Raw genomic sequence first — 20,633 nt, forward strand, 5'->3', positions numbered from 1 at the left:
AACCTGAGCATGTCACTCTCTTGCCTGCCCTCCAGGGGGTGGTCCCAATTGCCCTCAGGGTGACGTCCAGCTCCTTAGCTTGTGCACGAGGTCCCTTGAGGCCCGGATGGCATCTTACACTATTCTCCCATCTCCTCGCCACAGCCTCTCTGGACCTTGTGCAATTGGAAGGATGCACGGTGCCCCCCTCCCTCTGCCATTCATACCTGCTGCTCCCCTTTCCTGGAGCCTCCTCTTCATCCCCCTCTCTCCTGTCCTTCAACACCCCAGTCAGCATCTCATGGCCTGTAACACTCTGGGCTAAACGTGTCTCTTGACAGACCAGTCCTCCAATAACTTGTCGGTTCCCCAGGGACAAGGGATACCTCCTGGGCACCTCTGTGTCTTCACCTGCTCTCGCAAGGCTGGGCATGGGGTGTGCAGATGTCAGTGAATGAGTGACGAATGAATGGGTAGGTAAAGAGATGAAATGCCATCTGTGTTTAGTCTTTTTTTCGCGACAGCTCTTCTCAAGTTCTAACTTTTTTTTTGAAGAAATATTGGAGCTGCAGGAGATGAACACATTCAGGGACCTTGAGGCAGTCTCTGCCCTCTCCCTGACCTCTTGTTCTGCCTTGCCATCAGCTGTCCAAGGTATCAGGGTCACTAGCTCAATCACAAGATGCTCATGGGTCACCTGATAGGTTCCTGAGTGACTGGAGTAGCTTCCTGTTCCCTCTGACCATCACAGAGCACAGGAAATGAGCAAGGCGTGGCGGCATGTGTGGTCAAGAGAGACGTCAGCCTTTGCTTCTTTGTTTGAATGTAGCCACGTGTTGACCCCATGACCTCACCAAGAGACTGTATGGCCATCTCTCTGTCTTTAAGAAAAGTAATTCCTTAAGTCTTAAGAACATGACAAAGCTGTCACTGCAGCATTCTGCCTAAGGAAGTATAATCGACTAACATTTATTGAGTACTTATGTGCCAGGCGCTGGGCTAAGTCAGCACTTTTACTTGGATTATTGTATTTCATACTCGTGACAGGTTCTATGTCTTCACCCATTTTACAGTTAAGGAAACCCAGGCAAAGAGAGGTCATAACTTGGCCAAGGTCACACAGCTGCTAAGTGCAGATAAATCCCAAAGTATCAACCACTCTACTTAATACTTTTTTGAGCCTAAAGACTCAGAACTTTGCAAATTGGGTTGAGGAATGATTCTTCCTGTATTTTATACAGAACATTTGATACTAGTGTTAAAGTTACTAGACAATGTGCCATGATGATAAACTGAGAAGCATTTATGATAAAAAAAATCTTCGATTGGTGCATTTGGATGGTAAGTGGTTTTAAAGGTCTACAGAGTTCTGCCCAGATATTGTCCCTACCTGGTTCAAATTGGGCAATTCTGTTGGATTCAGTTGGATAAGCAAAAATCCATAATGAAAAATATTAGTGTTTCTAGATCTTTATCGAAATCATAACATTTGGTACAGTGGCTTTAATTTACATATCAAAGCCATTGAAAGTGAAATGATAAATAACTGATGAAGGCAAAAATGACTAAAGATAGAAGAATAATAAGATCTGATGCTGCATGTATTTAAAGTCCAGAAGCCAATATTTCCATGCTGAGAACTGTTAAAATTAGTTTCTCTGTTTCCAAGTAAAAGATCAGTTCACCCCACCACCACCACCAATACTTTTTCTTTTTGAGATGTTGTTCCCTCCGAACACTTTAAATTGTCCAAGGGAAGAGCAGAAGTGCTTAGCTAACAGACGTCTTTCACTTTTCCTCTGCTGGATGCTTTATTTTCTACTTAAGTGATGATGTTTCCAATCTTGTTTAACCTTTAGACTGACTGCATGATCTCATGAGCTGTAATCTGCTCTCTTTCTGGACTTCTCTTGACGCTGCTGTTGATGTCAGATTGTTCCAACTGCTATGATCGTCTGAGCAAGACTCATCTGGGTTCAATTCATGCTGATATGCAAAGGATTTGTTCCCCTGAATTAGAATAAGATACTATTTTTGCGGCCTCCCAGGAGCTTCACACTTCACTGTGGTCTACAGATTTCTGGGCAGACTCTGAATTGCCAAACCACGCCTTACCTCACAGCTTTTTTCTTAAGATAAGTTTTAATCAGCTTATCATCAGTGTCTGCTTATGTGCCGAAGTGCTAGACTTCTCAGCAAGGGCGAGTCTCTCTTCCCGGGGGGCCTCTCTTGAGGGGTGCTGATGGGCTACTGAAAGTCAATGACCTCCCGAAACAAAAATAATTTGATTTAGTTCTTTTTGAGGGAGATGTAAACAGATGATTTTGCTCCTCTGATTTTATTTTAATGGGAGGAAGCCATGAGAGTTTAGTAAATGCTTCTCATATATTTTCATATTGTGGCCAATAAAGGAAAAAAAAAGTAGCCCTGGGGAGAATCAGGGTGACAAGAATGCCAAGTTCAAAGGGAAGTCGAGGGAAGCTGAGCATGAAACATACACGCGAAGAGAGATGTAGATGGAGAAACCAGAGCATGGTGAAGGGATATTCTGAGCAGACAGTAAAAGGGGGATGGAGAGATGCAGGACTGAGAATTTCAGGATGTGGTGCGTTTCTGTAGATTTTGAGGTGGAAGAGTCCATGTTAATGATTTTTTTTCCTTGGGTTTTAGGAATCAGAATAAATTATTTTATGCTGTTACCATGCTTTGCATGCTGATAGAATCTCACGCAATTTTAACTGGAGCAATCTTCCTTGATTGGGTATAGCCATTCTGCTGTCTCTTCGAGTGTATTTGACAGTAAAAGTTTTTCTTTTTTCTTTTGGTGGTGGTTGTTGTTTTCAATTGTTTTTTTCTGAATAGATATTATGTTTACAAATACATCGTGATACCAGTACAAAACTGAAAAGATACAGAAAGACTTAGAGTGAAAAAAGACTCTCCCCCTCCTCCTACCTGCCAGGGCAGTAGATGTTGTGTGGTAGGCTTCACTCCACCCCCTTCCCCTTGCAGGACTGAGACTTTCCTTCTCAGAGTTGCCGGCAGTCTTGGCTGTTGACAGTTTCCTTTCCCATGAAACCTAAAGTTATACTCAGGGAGGAACAACTTGTTTTTAAAAAAAAAATTTTTTTTAAATGATGTTTACTTCGCATTTCTGTTTTAAAAAATGTATCCTGTTGCTCAATGTCAAAAATTAGAAAATATGTAGAATTAGAAAATGTAGGAAATAAATGGAAGAAAACAGTCATGACTCACGTTTTGGGCTATTTCCTCCATTTTACATGTGGAACTGTGTGCTCTGTTTTTATAAATTTAGGGTTCAACTGTATATTGTTTCGTACTCTTTTTTAAAAATTGACCACATTATCGTATACTTTATAATTGACTTTCTCATTCCATATATTAACTTATTTAAATATTTCCCTCTTGCTGGGTCTGTGGGTTGTTTCCAATTTTTGCTATTAGAAGAATGTTGTAATGAAAATCTTTGTGTACTTCACTGATTATATCCTAAGGATCGAGTCCCAGAAATAGAAAAAGAGAATCAAAAACATTTCTTTTAAACAGGTTTAAGGTTCCTGATGCACTGTTCAAAGCGGTGTTCACATTCATTTATTCATTTAACGGCATTTGAATGCTCTCAGAATGGTAGCTTCTGAGCTAGACTGCTGGGGATTCACTGAAGAGCAAAATAGACATAAGGTCTGCTTTCTGGAACATGCATTCCAATGGAGGAGACAGATAGTGAATAAGTAAACCAATAATTAATTTAAAAATTAGTCAGTTTCTTCCCCCCCCCCCAAAAAAAAAATTGTATTAAGTGTAGTGAAGGAGACAGGCAGAGAGTTGTAATACCTGATAATAAGAGGGCAGGTTAGTAGATGCTACTTGAAGGATGACAAAACCTGCTCTGAAAAGGAGGAGGGAGGAACATTGCAGGCAGTGGAGAACATCATGTGCCAAGGCTCTGAGGCGGGACAGAGCCTGGAAAGTTCTGGGAGTGATTAGAAGGCCTGTGTGCCCAGAGCACAAGATGTGAAAGGAAAGATGGAATGAAATAGGGTTGGAGAATGGGCAGTGGCCTGTCACCACGATGCAGGGCTTTGTGGGCCATTTTTGTTGGGAGTTTGTATTTTTGTGGTAAGAGCACTGAGAAGCCAATTGGATTTAAGGCACATTTTTACAAAAGAGCCCTCTGGCTGCTGTGCGAATGGGGACTTAGGAGGATGTAAGTATCAGGAGGAACAGTGATAAAGGCACCTGGGCGACCACCTGTGTATTTGAGTATTGTCCTGAGGACTTTTGTACTAAAGCTGTCAGAGGCACCTAGGCCTTGGACCTCACTTTCAGAAAGCTTCGAGTGATATTTACATCCCTAAATCTGTGTGTATTTTACATACAGGACTGAATCCTCACATAAATTATTCCATTATCATCATTTAAAATGTATTAGGGTTCCTGTTGCCCCTATATGTCTTGTCTTTATGCTGCAAAATAAATGAAATATTTCAAAATTATACTTTATTCTGCTATTGATATGATAAAAATAATACATGCATAATACATGAACAAATAATACATGAACAAATAATAACAAGCTATGTTATTTGACATTATTATGCCATTCTTCTGTTGATGGACATTTAGGTGTTTTCACTATTGTAAATAATGCTGTGATGAGGTCTTCATACGTATTTGTCCACTTCTTGTGGGTATATTCTGTTTAAAAGTATGCCTTTAAAAAAAAATTTGGCAAATTAAATGCCAGCAGAATTGTGTACTAGTTTAAACTCTGTCGTTGATATATGAGGGTATCCATTTCCTGACATCCTTGTCAACCCAAGATATTAACCTGTCTTTTTAATGTTTTCCTGTTATTTAGGTGAATATATGTCATTTGGCATTTCTTTGAGTATTTATTTGTTAAGATCATCTTGTAGGAAGTTACTTTGTTTCATTTGCTAGAACAGAACTTTGAATGTAGTACGCAAAGAGTAGTACTATGCTCATTTAAAGATTGTTGGTTGAGCAAATGAAGGCATAGACCTATTGTTTTGCCATTTGCTTTTCTTTTGTGAACTGGTTAATATCCTTCATCCATTGTTTGTTGGAGTGGTTGTCTTTTTCTTGGTAAGTTTTAGTAGCTCTTTATACATTGTAGATAATAACCCCTTGTCAGAGCTTCAAATATATTTTCTGAGTTAGTCATTTCTCTTTAAACCTTGTTGGTGATTTTAGTGATTTTTGCAATAGAGAATAAAAAAAAAAAAACAGCTTTCATGCCATTGCCTTGATGATTTCTGACTTGGAAATCATATTCAGAAAAGCCTTCCCCAGCCTAAAATTATTTTTTAAATGTAAGTTCACCCATGTTTTTCTTTTCTGTTAATAGATTTAATAATAAACTATTGTCCTATTCCTGGAATGAGCTCCACTTCTTTGTTGTATGGTATTTATTTAACAAAATGTGGATTCTTTTTGTTAGAAATTTTATTTTAGAATTTTGAATCTATATAAATAAAATAATCTGTAGATTTTTTGTGTATTATCTTAAAGAATTGTACTGGTTTTCTAAACATATCTCTGAGAATTGTGATCTCTTTTCTCTAGATCTAAAATCATGATGCTCAAGCTTTAACTTGCCTATGAATCACCTGAGGAGGTGGTTCAAATGTAGATTTAGTACATTTGGGGTCATCCTTTCCAATAAGCTTCCAGGTGGTGCTATAAAAATTCATTGAGCTGTACCCTTAGGATGTGTTTATCATTATATACATTATGCTTCAAAAAAAGTGTACTTACAGAACAATAATAAGCAACATTTAGAAATATTTAATGTGTGTCTGGAGTTACGCTAAGTGCTTTCATTTAAGCCTCTAACCTACTTCATGGAGTAGGAGGTTCTGTAATTACTCAAAGTGGACTACACTTTGAGTAGCAAGACCCTAAGGGATTTAAAATACCAATGTTTGGATCCTGTGCTCTTTTGAGAGGTATATGTATGCATGTTGTATATATTTAATTTTATTCAAGTTCTCAAATGTGTTGGCAGATGAATGAGTCTCTAACTTTTTTTCTGTAACTATATCGCCTCATTTCTGTTTTTTCTCATTTTTATTTTTTCTTTGATTACACTATTTCATGGTTTATCTGGTTTATTGTCTTTTTCTCAAAGGAGCAGCTCTTGAATTTATTTATTAATTTTGGTGTTTTACTGTTTTTTAAAATGAATTGATTTCTACTTTTACCTTTATGAAGCCCACCTTGCTATTTCACTCAACTTTTTATTTTCTAGCTTCTTGAGTTGATTTCTTAAATAATTGATTTATTTCTTGCTCAATTATTAAAGTATTTATGGCTATGAAATTTACTTTTAGAATACTGGTCACTTTCCATGTATTTTGATATGAGTTGGTTTCATTATTGCTATTCTCTAAAATTCTGTAATTGCTATTTTGGTTTTATTTTTGACCCAAGAATTATTTCCAAGCTGTTGGCATAATTATTTTGTTCTATTTGTGAGATTAATTTCCTGTTTATTATAGTCTGAGTAGAGAATATAATCTATATTATTAATTTCTTTTTGGGGCATTTAATGGGATTTTCTTGGTTGTTTAATATTGGTTGATTTTATAACTGTTTAATGGGCATTAGAAAAGGAACTAAATTCTTTATTTGTAGTATACAAAGTATGAATAAAGCTTTTACATTGACTTTAATAATATTAATCAAAGCCCCTACTTTCATACTAATAATAAGCCCCTACTTATTATCTTCCTGAATTAGTTGCTATTATTTTCTTTAATCTCCAACAGTTTTTAAAAACTAATGTTTGGTGCTATGTTATTCAGACCATGGATGTTTTGACAGTTATAGTCAGCTGTCTGTATTCATGGGTTCTGCATCGGCAGATTCAACCAACTGTGGATTGAAAATATTAGAAAGAAATTCCAGAAAGTTACAAAAAGCAAAACTTGAATTTGCCAAGTGCAAGCAACTATTTACATAGCATTTATTAGGTATTATAAGTCATCTAGAGATGATTTAAAGTATACAGGATTTGCAGATATGCCATTTTATATAAGGGACTTGAACATCCGTGGATTTCGGTATCCATGGGGGTCCTGGATCCATCCCCTGGAACCAGTAAATCCAAAATTTAGCGTGGATTGTGCCATTTGTCAGTTTAAAAAATGAATTTTTGGTATAAACTTTAATACTATTCCCTTCAGTGAATTCAACCCAGTTGTCTATAAATAGAGTAATCTCTGCTTTCATTTTCTTTGAATTTGCTTCTGGTATATTTTTGTCTTTCTATATATTTTTATCTTTATATTTTTGTCTGGTATATTTTCTATCTTTGAGTTACAGCTTTAGTCTTCTTCCTGATAAACATCATATACTTGTTTTTATTGGTTTTGGATTCATTTTTGAGAATCTCTTACTGCTGAGTTCATCCTTTCTGTGCTATTAGTTTTAATTGATGTCTTTGCCTTTAAATCTCTTTTCCATTTGTTGGGAGTATTCATCTTTGCTACAGGGAAGACCTATAATCTACTTTCATTTTCAACTACAGCTTATTTTTTATATTTTAAAAATAATAAAGTTTTATGATTTAAAATGTGATAACTATATTTACCACAATCATTTAGACTTAATTCTATTTTTGTATTTCATCAAGAATTTAAAATACTTTCATATCACTACTTACTTATTTTTGAAATCTATATTTTGATCAAGATTTTGGTTGTTTAGAGCATGTCTTTGAGTTGTTCTTTTCTGCAATGGTGCATTAGTATGAGCCTTCTCGAGTCCTTGTGTGTTTGAGAATATCATGATTTTCCTCTTCGTCTCTGCATTTTCTTCTTTCCTCTCTCCTTCCTCTTTCTACATGATCATCTTTCTCCCTTTTGCTCCTCCTCCTTTTTCTCCCTTTACACATGAGTAACTGGTTGGCTGGGTGTAGAAGAATACCTTCTTCCTTGCATCTCTGTGGACATTGCTCCATTGTCTCCTGGAATCTGTGATGCTAAGGAAAAGCCATCCCCTTTTTTCCTTGTATGTCACTCACTGGCCTGCATGCTTGTGCAATTCTGTCTTCATCCTTGATATGCAAGAATTTCACTAAGATATTTCTCCATACTGGTCATTTTTTCTGTAATTTTTTTTTCTAATGCTTGTGAGTCCTGTCAATAGTTGGGTTTTCTTTGAGATCATGAACCTTTTCCTCTGTCATATCACTGAATATAGTTTCTATTTTGCTTCCTCAATTCTCTTTTGAGCCCACTCATCTAGATCCCTAGTGTTTGTCTTTCACATCTAACATTTTCTCCCTGATTGCTTTTTATTTATTTATTTATTTATTTATTTATTTATTTATTTATTTATTTATTTATTTATGGCTGTGTTGGGTCTTCGTTTCTGTGCGAGGGCTTTCTCTAGTTGCGGCAAGTGGGGGCCACTCTTCATTGCGGTGCGCGGGCCTCTCACTATCGCGGCCTCTCTTGTTGCGGAGCACAGGCTCCAGACGCGCAGGCTCAGAAATTGTGGCTCACGGGCCTAGTTGCTCCGCGGCATGTGGGATCTTCCCAGACCAGGGCTCGAACCCGTGTCCCCTGCATTGGCAGGCAGATTCTCAACCACTGCGCCACCAGGGAAGCCCCCCCAATTTCAGTTTTTAATCACCAATTTTCCCAGTTGAAAAGACACTTAAGGAAGGTACATAGAGCAAAAATCACAAAATGCAGAAATCTGTCTACTCTTCTGCTGTTAAGGAATTCGTTGAGGGAGGGAGGGAGGAGGATATGGCTGGGGAAGTAAAACTGAGCGTCTGTGAATAATAAAAGCAAGCGGGAAGGATTTGCGTTGATTTGTGGGAGCCTGTGGGGTTTTGTGTAATAAGAAACAGGCACTTGTTTCTAGGGAGGCACACCCCCTCCTCCCATTCCATCTGGGTGCTCGCTGTCAGCCTCACTGGGAAAGCCAGCCTCCCAGCTCACCTGCTTGGACTCAGAAGGGCACTAGCCAAAGGCCAAGGTGTGCGCTGAGGACTCTGGCAAATGACTAAGTTGATACCCCTGGGTCATCCTCCCAAACCACAAAACTGTCAAGTTTTCTTATCTCTTACTGCCCACAAATGTTTTCTGGTCTCTGTATTTTCATGAAGAATCATGTCATATAGCATGCATATTGGAGGAAATCTACTAATTGTGCTTGCACCCGTGTGCAAGCCATTTAAAGGTGTGGTGTAATGTGAAAAGTGTCTTGGAATCAGACAGTTGAAGGTTCAAACCGAGCTCTACTCAATATAGCCCACGTGACTTTGAGCAACTATATAGACCTAAGTTTTCTATTCTGTAAAATGGGCATAATAATAACCATCTCATGGTATTCACCCACTCACTAATTCATTTACACAGTGGTTCCAGAGGACCTACTGGATGCCAGACACTGGGGGATGATGTCCTGAGACCTTATGGCTCATGACAGATGTGGATTTACTGTCTAGTAGGTGTTGCAGGGGTTAGGGATAAAGGATATAAAGTGCCCGAATGCATTAGGTGCTTCATACATGGTAGCTTGTTACTATTCCATTGGGATTATGCTCACTGGTGTTGGCAATCCCGGGTCACAGGGGACACGGTTGCCTTGTTAGAGGGCTGCCCTCATTCCTAACACGTCCTGCCAGTTGACCCTTTTACCTTTTACCCGCTCCAGAGATTGACCCGATCACAGGTTCTGACCAGGGGCTCCTGTTTCCCTGCAGCCACTGTCTCTCCCGGTTTATTGCCTGGGAGAAGCATTTAATAAAAAGTCAATGGCTCTGCTGGTCTTTTGTGAGTGTGTGCTTCCCTGCTGCATGGGACATATAATTTCACTGACTGTCATGAACCTTTCTGTCCCTGTGTGATGTAAGGCAGGGCTGCTGGCAGCACCTGGGCACCGGGAACCCTGGACTAGACTGAAGTCAGAGGGAGGGAAGCCTCGTGTGTTCCTCCCACCCCAGACCCTGTCCCTGAGAGAGCAGCCCTGTGGACCACACATCCACACCGCTTCATCTTCATGTCACCAGTGTAACTGAGAGCAGCACAAGCTCAGAGACTGTGCCGTCAAAATGGATGTTGTAGAAGGGAAGGAACATGAAATTTTTTTCAGGCCTGATTACTTGGTTTTGTAGATGAGGTAAGAGAAGGGCACTCAGTCATTCTTTCTTCATATTTACGGAGCACTTAGTCTGGTACCCAGCACTCTGGGGACATGGTGACAAGCAGCACACACAGCCTATGGTAGCCAGTCTCCAAGATGGCTCCCAAGGACCGTTGCCTTCTGGTCTTCGTATCCTCGTGTGGTCTCTTCCCACACTGTTGCAGGCCTGGTGTGCGTAACTGATGGAATTCGGTACAAGTGATGAGATGCCACTTCCAAGGTTCAGTTGTAGTAAAAGATTCTGCAGTTTGCATCTTGGCCTCCCTCTCTGTCAGATCCCTTGCTCTGAGGGAAGCCAGCTGCCATGTTACGAACCGTCACATGGAGAAGCCCTCGTGACTTGCAGCCAACAGTCACATACGTGCTCTTGGAAGACAGGCCCCAGCACTAGTCAAGCTTTCAGATGGCTGCTGCCTTCCGATGTGACAAACGTAGCAAGTGCCATGAAAGGAGAGACAGGCAAGAAGGAGAGATTAGAATAACTGCTGTGATTATGTGTGTGTGCATATATATGTATATATGTAAATTTAGGTTTTGGTGGGGTGTCAGGAATGATGCCTTGGAGGAAGCGAAGTTCGAAGCAGCTCCTGCAGGATATGGAGCAGTTAGCCTAGGGAGACATTACAGGGAGGGGCAGACCCCAAGGTGGGCAAGAGTGTGGTATGTTTAAGGAACTGGAGAAAGGACAGGTAGCTGGAGTGTGACAAATGGGACAAATGTTCCATCAGAGGAAGTTGGAGGGGCGAGCAGGGGCCAGACCCCGTGCGCCTTGTAGGCCTTGGTGAGGAGGTGGGATTTTACTATGTAATCCAGCTCTGCCTGGTAGAATGTTCTGTGCTCATGGCCATATTCTCCATCTGCACTGGCCAATAGGATAGCCACTAACCGTAGGTGGCTATTTTGCACTTGAAATGTGGCCGGTGCAACTGAGGCACTGAATTTTTAATTTTATTTAATATCATTGGACTTAAGGTAAGCCACATGTGGCAGGTGGATATCGTGGAGAAAGTGCAAAGAAAGGGGAGGTTTCCAGCGGGGCAGTGATGTGATTTGAGAGGAGCCTGTAGGACGAGCTCACTGGCTGTCCTGGGGAGAATGGATGGAAAGTGGGTACAGGGAGGAGTGAGGAGGCATATGCAGGGGTCCAGGTGACAGGTGGTGGCTGCCTTACCTGCCCCCCTAGGTTCTGTGGCCTTTTGTGTACTCTTGTAGCCTCAGGACTACAGGGGGTTGGAGACACCGAAGCTGGGGTGTCAGTGTGGGATCTTTCCCACCTAGTCTGATGCAGGGGCATGGCCTTCAAGACACCTGTGTCTTAGATGCTTAGAGGACAGACAGGTTCCTCTCATAGAGAGGGTCTGTCCCCAGGCCCTGGCTCCTGCAGAAGTCCCTGTTGTACAGCTCTCTTTCCAAGGCTCAAGCATCTTTAGGTGTCTGCATAGTCCTCCATTGCACGCTACTTATTTTCTGTGCTTTAGTTTCTTCATCTGCAAAATGGGATACTAATACTGTCTGTCTTTAGGCATCTCAGGAGCCTCAAATGAGATTAAATCCACGTAAACCACTTACCTCCATGAGTGGTACATGGTAGAATTGATACCTGTTTGTGTTGTTTGCCTTATCATCATCACCTGTGTCTTCTCTGAACTAGGCATCTCTAGCTCCATGTGCTAATCTCATCCGACCTCATGTGAGCCCTAAGGCTGGACAGGGCCTGATTCAGAAATTGCCTCTTAAGCTGTTATTAAGGGGGCTTCTGGGATTGGACTCAAGGGTCTGCTGCAGAGGGGAACAGATGACCCAGGATGAGCTCAGGTGGTGGGGAGATACCTGAATGTTCTGGTCCATTTTCATCAAATGCCGGTCATTGACCTGAAATGGACAGGTGGAAGTCCCAGGAAGCTGGCTGGCTTTGGGGACAATGGATGCTCTTTAGTGAACCACAGAGGAGCCGGGAACCCCCCAGATCTGTGCTCTCACAGGTTCATGCCTGTGATGCTTTCAGGACTCCAAGCATAACAAGAGGGCAAGCCCCAAGCACAGGTACTTTTAAAAGCCTCTGCTTGCAGCATGTTTGCTGGTGTCTTACTGGCCAAAGCAATTCACATGGCCAAGCCCACAGTCATTGTGGAAGGGAATGACCCAAGAGTGTGGTTACAGGGAGGTAGATCTTGCAAACAGTTTACCACTCTGGTTTATGGCAGGTAGTTGCATGCGCGATTTGATTCTTTTCTTGAAGATCTCATTCACTTCTTAAAATAAGGAGTTTCATTGTTGTTTGTCTTTCAGGGATAGAGTCTCTGAGGTTCAGGGAAGTTGAAGGAGGTGCATTCACACAGTTGGAACTAAGTATAAATTGTAGCTAAGTATAAATTGCACTGGATGAAGTTAAACAGTCAAGGAAGACATCATTCAAGACTATTGCAATCAGGGAGAGAGACTGAACTCAACGCTGAAGGGCTGGAGAATTTTTATGAGCTGAAATGGGGGAATTGTTAGGCTATCTGTGTTTGCTAATTGGTCTTACCAACTGAAAAGTAAGCTTTCTTGCATCTTCACAACAGGAGGTAGTTTTATGAGTTGGAGCAAGGTGCCCACTGAAGTTAGGCTCCTACATTCCCTCAGAGACTGGGAGAGAGGGACTTATCTCCTTTGCTGCTTACATTTCAAGGAGATGGTCCCCATGTCCTTGAGAAAGACATTTTGTTTCTTGGGTTGTAAAACTGGTAAGACCCTGGGAGAAAATTTCCATGCATTTCAAAGAGGCAGAGAAAGAATTTAAAAATTACAAGTTTTCTAAAGTAAATGCTCTAGGGAAAGGGAGATGGGAGGCATATAGTCAGTAAGAAACTTGTATAAAATTCAGTCAAATCCAGGATAACATTAAGACCATCTGGGTCAGAACTGACATTTGAACCCTGGTCCATCTGATTCCCGCACTTATGCTCTTTCCCCCATGATTCACGGTGACCACACACAATACAGACTGTAGTTTAAGAGGTAAACTTGTCACCCTATAGAGGCAGCTTGGGCAGCTTCTGAAGAATTTGAATAAGAGAATGTATTTAACACATCGATGGCTCCTATAAAATTGCAGATGCAACATATAGAACAAGGCGATCTTAAAATAGTTGTACAATTCAGATCTACAGTGTCAGAGCCCAAAGGGCTCAGGAATACAAGGTAATCCATTCTCCTGGCAGCACAGGTGGGAGAAGAGGTCTTGCCCAAGGTCACAGAGTGAGTAGGGGTCAGACCTGAGACTGTGCGTCCAGATCTCCTGAATCCCAATCCCCAACGCCAAGTTCTTTTGGCCCCATCCTCCAACGCTTTGCACCAGCGGCTTTTCCTGGTTTTTTTTTTCTTTCATTTCTTTTTAAAAGCTCACTGGCAGCTACTGCTCCAAGGCAGAAAATGTATTCATTTAAATGACTTGGTGTGGAAATAGAAGCTTGAATAATGATGTTACCATTTATAATTGCTCTGATTAACCACACCACATTTTGCAGTTCAGAATAAAAAAAACCTCCTTCCTTTTGTGATGTGAATTTTAATTGCTTTCTTTCAGGAAGACCCTTCCAGGCTTACCTGCCCATTCCCCAGCTCTTGGAACCTCAGAAGGACCCCTCTAGGCATACCTCTAGGCTCCCTGGGTTCTCTGGTGGAGATTTGGGGCTGGGCACAGAGCAGATATTCTGGGAATACCTGGTTGGTTTGAGATTTGGGGACAGAAACTACCTGCTTCCACACTGGAATGAAGTTTTATACTCCCTTGGGGGATCACAGCATTAGGGACTTCCCCAAGGCCCAGACTGAAGATCAGGGATAAGGGAGCTTCTCTAAGGTGTTTGATGCTCCCTGTGGTTGTCATTCCTGAGATCACAAAGGGGAGAGAATCATCCATAATTTATCTGCCAGTGAATGTGTCTTTTCAGATGGATTTACTTTTCTTTTTTTTTTTTTTACCTTAAGGATATTTTCACTTATTTTTCTATTCTTATTTGAGATTTCACCCATATGAAATAAGAACCAGCACAGTGCAGTGGAAAAGGAAAGAGTTTAAGAAAATATAGGTGAATATTTATTTGATCTTAGGAGGAACAAGGGCTTTCCAAGTGTCAGAGCCAAGAAGTGAACTATAAGGGGAAAGAATGATCGATTGGGTTACATAAAAGTCATAAACATTTTAAAGTAAAAATAAAATGATAAAAAAGTTAAAAGACAAACAGCCTGGGGAAAATATTAACAACATATACGATTCACAGTGGTCAACTATCTTTAATATATAAAGAACACTAATAATCAACAACAAAAAAATGGTTTCTTGGTAGAAAAAGAACAAAAGGATGTGACTGGACAATTAATGTAAGAAAAATTGCCACAGTCAATAAAAATCTGAAAAAAAAAATGAGCTTCACTTGTAGTTACTGAAATATAAATTAATACAGAATAAAGGTACCATTTTTCTCTATTTACATTGACAACAATTTAAACAGGGATATTGGTGAGGATGAGATGATATAGTTGTCAAAAGAGTATAATTTCTGCAGTCTTTCTGGAGAGCGGTTTGAAATGTGGTTTGAGAATCTTAGATAGGCATACCCTTTGGACTTGTAATTCCATTCCCAGGAATTTATTACTTCAGAGAAATAATTAGAGATGTACATAAAAGATAAGAGGATTTTTATCAGAATGTTATTTGGGATGGAGAAGAATGAGGAAAACAAATTTAAATGCCCAGTAATAGAAAGTAGCTAAAATAATTATGTGACTTTATGTAATGGAATTATCTGTAGACATAAAAGAAATGATAGTATCAAGTACTCTTGAATGCCATGTGAAAAGTCTTACACTAATGGTAGTCCTAGATTACTTACTGATTTAAAAAACAACTAAAACCCACAGAAAAATAGTAAAATATAAAAAATTAATGTTTTATAGACCCTGGGAAAAAGAATTTTCAACAAAGTACAAAAATTTAAATCATTCCTTTAAAATTTTAAAGCATAACTAACCTTCATATGCACTCTATTAATGATTTTATTTAAATTATATATTAGTCCTACATAAATGAATGGAAGAAAATGAACCCAAGTGTAGGCAATTCTTGTGTTTGAGTGATAGATTGTGGGCAATTCTTAATTTCTTCTTTAAAAGAACTTCCAAACTCTCTTTAAAATTTACTGTAGTAAACAAGTGTTTCTTTTAAAATCTGAGAACCTAATAAATGATATGAAAATCACTAAAATAAAAACAGAATGAGAAAGAATCAAGAAATTTAGGGTAGATAAGTTTGGGTTTAAATCTGAACTTTGGATTGAGTAGCTAGTTGGCCTTGTGGATGTTTATGAACCTTTTTTTCCCTGTCTAGAATGAGGATAAATGAAGCTCTGCAAAAGTTGGTTCTAAGGGCTAATTCAGAATGTAAGTACAGAACGTGACACTGAATAGACTCTTAGTAAATGTTACCTAGGGTCCTCCATTCTCTCTGTTGGTCTGTTTGGCATTTTGGATTTGATCTAGGGTCTGGGTTGGTCTTTGAACTCTCCTCTAATTTTGGGTTTCCGAATTTAACCACAGGCACTTTTTTCCTTTTCCCAAAAGAGGACTAAATTGGGCTGGTTGTCTAGCCTTGACATTGCTGTGGCTGAAAATTTGAATGGGCATGTTTAGATTCTATCATGCTAGGATATGGACTGACGTTTCTTTCCGCTTTCTCTTGTTAGTTTGACAGAGTATTCTAAAATTGCAATTCCCAGTGGTGGCAAAGATGTGACTAAATGGTTATTTGTATACCATGTTCATCGATGTGTAAACTCATACCACCTTTTTAAAGGAATTTTTGGGAATATATATCAAGAGCCTTTAAGCAGCTTCATATCTTTTGGTTTATTATTTCCATGTTTAGGAAATATTGTTTTAAGATCATAAACAGATACACAGCATAATTTATAATTCATTCCAACCCTGTGTCCTTTTTAGAATCTGAGGGGATAAGGCATAAATCTGGATGCTTGTGTTCATGAAACCCATAGAGTTTGGGTCCCTTTGGCAGGAGGCACCATGCAGGTGGTGTGCAGGGTTCCATGTATCAGACACAGTTCTTTTAATCATTTCAGTCTCGATAAAAGAAGCCGTGTGGGGTAGTGCAAAGGGTCTGATCATTGGCATCAGCAAACATGGATTTGCATCCAGACATTGATAGATGACTGACTTGGGACCTTGAACAAGGTGCCTTCCGTTTCTGTGTGTCCATTTTCCTCACCTGTAAAATGGGTATGATAATGTTAGCCTTGCAGGGATTTTGTGTGTAGGGGAGAAGAGAATGCATGCAGTGTGGGGCAGGAAAGACCAAGTGCTTTATGATCATATCTAAGTCAGTCCCCAACCCTTTTTTGGTGAATTAGACTGATAACTGTGGGTATGGTAGCTTTCTGTGTTGATTCCCTCGGGCTCCCTGGGGAACAGGCAGGCTGCCAGACTCCCCAGTCGTCTGTAGCCCCCATGAAGTAGTAGCTAGATCCTTAGCCAACTCTCCTAGAAATTGGGGGTGAGTATTGGCCTGGGCGCAATTCTGTCTTCTTTCCTCAAACATCATAATGTCACAAGGACACTTTAAGACAGAAGCTTTTGTAGAAAATGTTTTCACAAAATCAAAGGGGTTTACACATTTTAGATAAACTGTATTTTAAAATAAATATTTGCTGGATGAAAACATTTTGTTAAAAAATCATATGTACCTACTACACAAAGTTTGGAAAATACAGAAAAGTAGAAGGATTAGGAAAAGAAGGACGCATATATTTTCTAACTACCCAAAGATAACCATTGTTAGTATTTTCATGTATCTCCCTGTTGGGTTGTCTGTGCATTTTCACATAATTGAAATCATGCTGTATGTATTGTCATGCATCTTCCTTTCTTTTTTCATTTGACCCTATAATAAGCACTTTCCTCACGTTATTAAAAAACTCTTTGTAAAAATAGCTCTGAATAGCTGCATCTTATTCAGTGGATATTAGATAGAACAATTATTCATTTCAGTTATTTTCAAATCAATGGCAAACAATATTGTTTTCCATATCTGATGTTTTCTGTCTCTTATCCTTTATTCTGTATCAGATATTCCTCAAATTATTTCCTTGTTCGAAATGTCTGTATATCAGGCTCAGGGCTGGCAGAATTACACCTTCTTTCAATGTCTGTAATGACTCACCATTAAATCTTTAATACATTCTAGCTGTTTCTTTAATGTTGTCTGTAATTTCCATTGGAAATCGAGATGTTGCAGCTGCTCTGAGGAGGAATAATGCTTCAAAAAGTGAAGAGAATGGTGCATTCCTGATTTGGAATGATTGCTGATGGCAGATAGAAAGTGACCATTTGTGCCAGGAATAGCTTTTGTTTTAATTTTTGGGAAGAATTGGAATTAGTGAGAAAAATGAGAGTCGTGTTCCATTTTGTGGATAATGTGAATACAGTCGAAATTGAACAGATTTTTCTCCTCTCTGTCTCCAGCCTTAGTGGAACTTGTACTAATTTTCTGGAGTTGTTCACCTGGCGCTTAGGATTGCTTTTAGCGAAACGGTCTCATTTTGGGAGCCTGTGAAGAGGAAAAGGAAATGTGTTCTCACGACTGTGAGTCAGTGTAGAGTGAAAGAAGCTGCAGAGAGCTCTGCATGTGTCTGTGGGTGTGGAATTGTGTGTGAGTGTGTGTGTTGGATTGCAGAGAGAATGAAGTCTGTGAGGAAAGGAGAACGTGCGAAATAATGACCAAGTTGTGTGCAACTCCTGCTTGCCATACTGCAGTGGGAAAATGTGAAGATCTACTCCGGGGTTCAAAAGTTTTGGGGTGATATGGCTTACCTGGGGTTGCTGAGCAAATATCTAGAGGTCTTGGTTGACAAGGATTGCAGGGTCACCTGGCGTATGCAGGGCAGGGGGTTGGGGAGTGGAGACCAGAGAGGCTACTTGATTTTGTCAGGATTGCACAGCTCAGTTCAAATCAATATCTGCTTAATTGCAGTACTCCCCCCGCCCTCACCCCCCACCACTGCACCCTGCCACGTAGCACCTGTTCAGCCAGGATACAATCTGCCGCTGGTTGACGGGATGTAGGTGGGCAATGATGATGGATCCTGCTCCTAAGGACACTCTGAACTTTAAAAAATGGCAGCCCGGATTTACCCTGTTTTCATTTTCCACACCCTCTGCCCTCTCTCCAATAACTCTTGAAGAGAAACAAGACTGCAAAACTGGGAATCATGTCCAGATAAGCTTCTCACTTTTGCACCTGTCAGAGGAGGTGGATCGTTACCTGGAAATTATACTCAGTTTTCTGTATGAAAGGAATACTGATAAATAACCCCGAACAGAATTTATCCGGTTATACCTGGGGCAGGTGTGTGAGTACACATTGTTTTCTACTGTTTGATGTTGTATAAAGTCATGCTGGAAATGTACCTTTTTGTGACTTCGGCCCTATTTTTTGTTTTTTGCAAGATAAAGATATTTGTCTCTTGAATTAATTCAACACATATTGAAGTACCTGCTGTTTGCCAGGTGCCATTCCAGGCAAGTGTGTCGGATGAGGACCCATGTGAAGAGAGTTTACAGTTTAGAGAAGAGGGAGGCAATGCTTCAGTCAAATGATCAAATAATTTTAGATAGTAAGTGCGGAGAAGAAGGCGCCAGGACTGTATGAGAGAGAGAGTGATGTGGTGAAGGGGTGGGGTGGGTGTTGTGTGCAGCGTCTGAGGAGGTGACGTTGGAGCTGACATTTGAGACCCAAGTGTCAAGAATAACCTGCTGCATGAAGAGTTGGGGGGGGGCAGTGTTTTGCTGTTGCTGAGTTTTTGTTTCCTCCCCTAAACTTGCTTCTTCCTCAGCCTTCCCCTTATCAAAACGGTGCTACCATCCACTCAGTTGTTCAAACCAAAAATCTAGGAGGATCTCTGATTCCTCACTTTCCCTTTCTCGCTCTCACCCTTCTAGCTCCACCCCGGAAAGATATTCCCAGCTTGCCACTTCCTTCCATCTCTACCTCCAGCTGTCAATCATCATCTCCCCCCCGGACCACTGTAAGAGCCTCCCGATAAATCTTCCTGCTTCCCCTCGTCCTCCAGTAATTACAGTTGACCCTTGAACAACATGGGTTTGAATGCGAGGATCCACTTATATGCAGATTTTTTCCAATAGTGAATACACAGATAGTACTACATGGTCATGGTTGGATCCGTTGATGCAGAACTGTGGACACGGAGGAACTGTGGATACAAAGGAACCAAGGATACAGAGGGCCAACTATAGGTTACATGCGGATTTACAACTGTACGGAGGGTCGCAGGATCCTAGCCCCTAACCCCTGTGTTGTTTAAGAGGTAACTGTATTCTCCACCCAGCAGTTAAGGTATGTGGACCAGTGCAGTAGCTACCAGCTCTGTGTAGGTATTTAAATTTATGTTAATTAAAATAGAATAAAATAAATTATTTAGTTTCTCAGTCACACTGTCCACCTTTCAGGTGCTCAAGAGCCACATGTGGCCAGTGGCTCTTGCATTTGACAGTACAGATATAGGACATGTCCATGATGGCAAGAAGTTCATTTGGATAACTCTGAGTTAGAGAATGGTCTTTCCACAATACACACCAGATCACGACACTCCCTGCTTGAAACCTCAGATGGTTTCACAACTCACTGGGAATAAAATCCAAACTCTTTATGCTGAGTCTGTACAGTTTCCCACCTGACCTGGCCCTTTCCCACCTGTCCAACCTCATCTCATCCCTCTCCCCTCTTTGATCACTGCTTTCTAGCCATACCCCGACTTCCTGTTTCTAGAGCACAAAGAACTTGTTCATTCCTTGGGGTATTTTATAAGAGTTCACACCTTGGATTCCCTCTGAATGGAATGCCCTTCCTTCCCTCCCTAACCCAAACAAATGCTTTGTGTTGATGGCTCCTTGTTGCCATTTGGATCTCAAAATGAACATCAGCACCTCCAGAGGCCTTCCTTGACTACCCAGTCTAAGGTAATCATCCAGTCACTGTCACAGAACCAAGTCCAATTGTCTTGGCACTCTGGTTACTATTTGATGTTTTGCCTAATCATTTCTTGCTGAATTACGTGTATCAGCCCGCTAGTATATAGGCTCCCAAATGGCAGAAAGCTTGTCTATCTGATTCAAGGCTATAATCCCAGTGCCTAGGACAGTGCCTGACTTATAGTAGGTGCTCAATTAATGTTTGTTTTAGGAATGAATGAGTCATCACAGGGAGACAGGATGGCTGATAGCTCATATGGCTCCTTTGTATGAATTAGAAAAAGGCACCCTTTGCTCTGGCTGACCTTGTGTAGTGAACATGCTGGTAGCTGGGGAGGGGGTGATCTTCCCAGGCAGGAGGAATAGCAAATGCAGAGAACCTGGGGCAGGAATGTTCTTGAAGT

The sequence above is a fragment of the Eubalaena glacialis genome, chromosome 13, assembly GCF_028564815.1.
Source record: "Eubalaena glacialis isolate mEubGla1 chromosome 13, mEubGla1.1.hap2.+ XY, whole genome shotgun sequence".
NCBI classification, from domain to species: Eukaryota; Metazoa; Chordata; class Mammalia; order Artiodactyla; family Balaenidae; genus Eubalaena; species Eubalaena glacialis.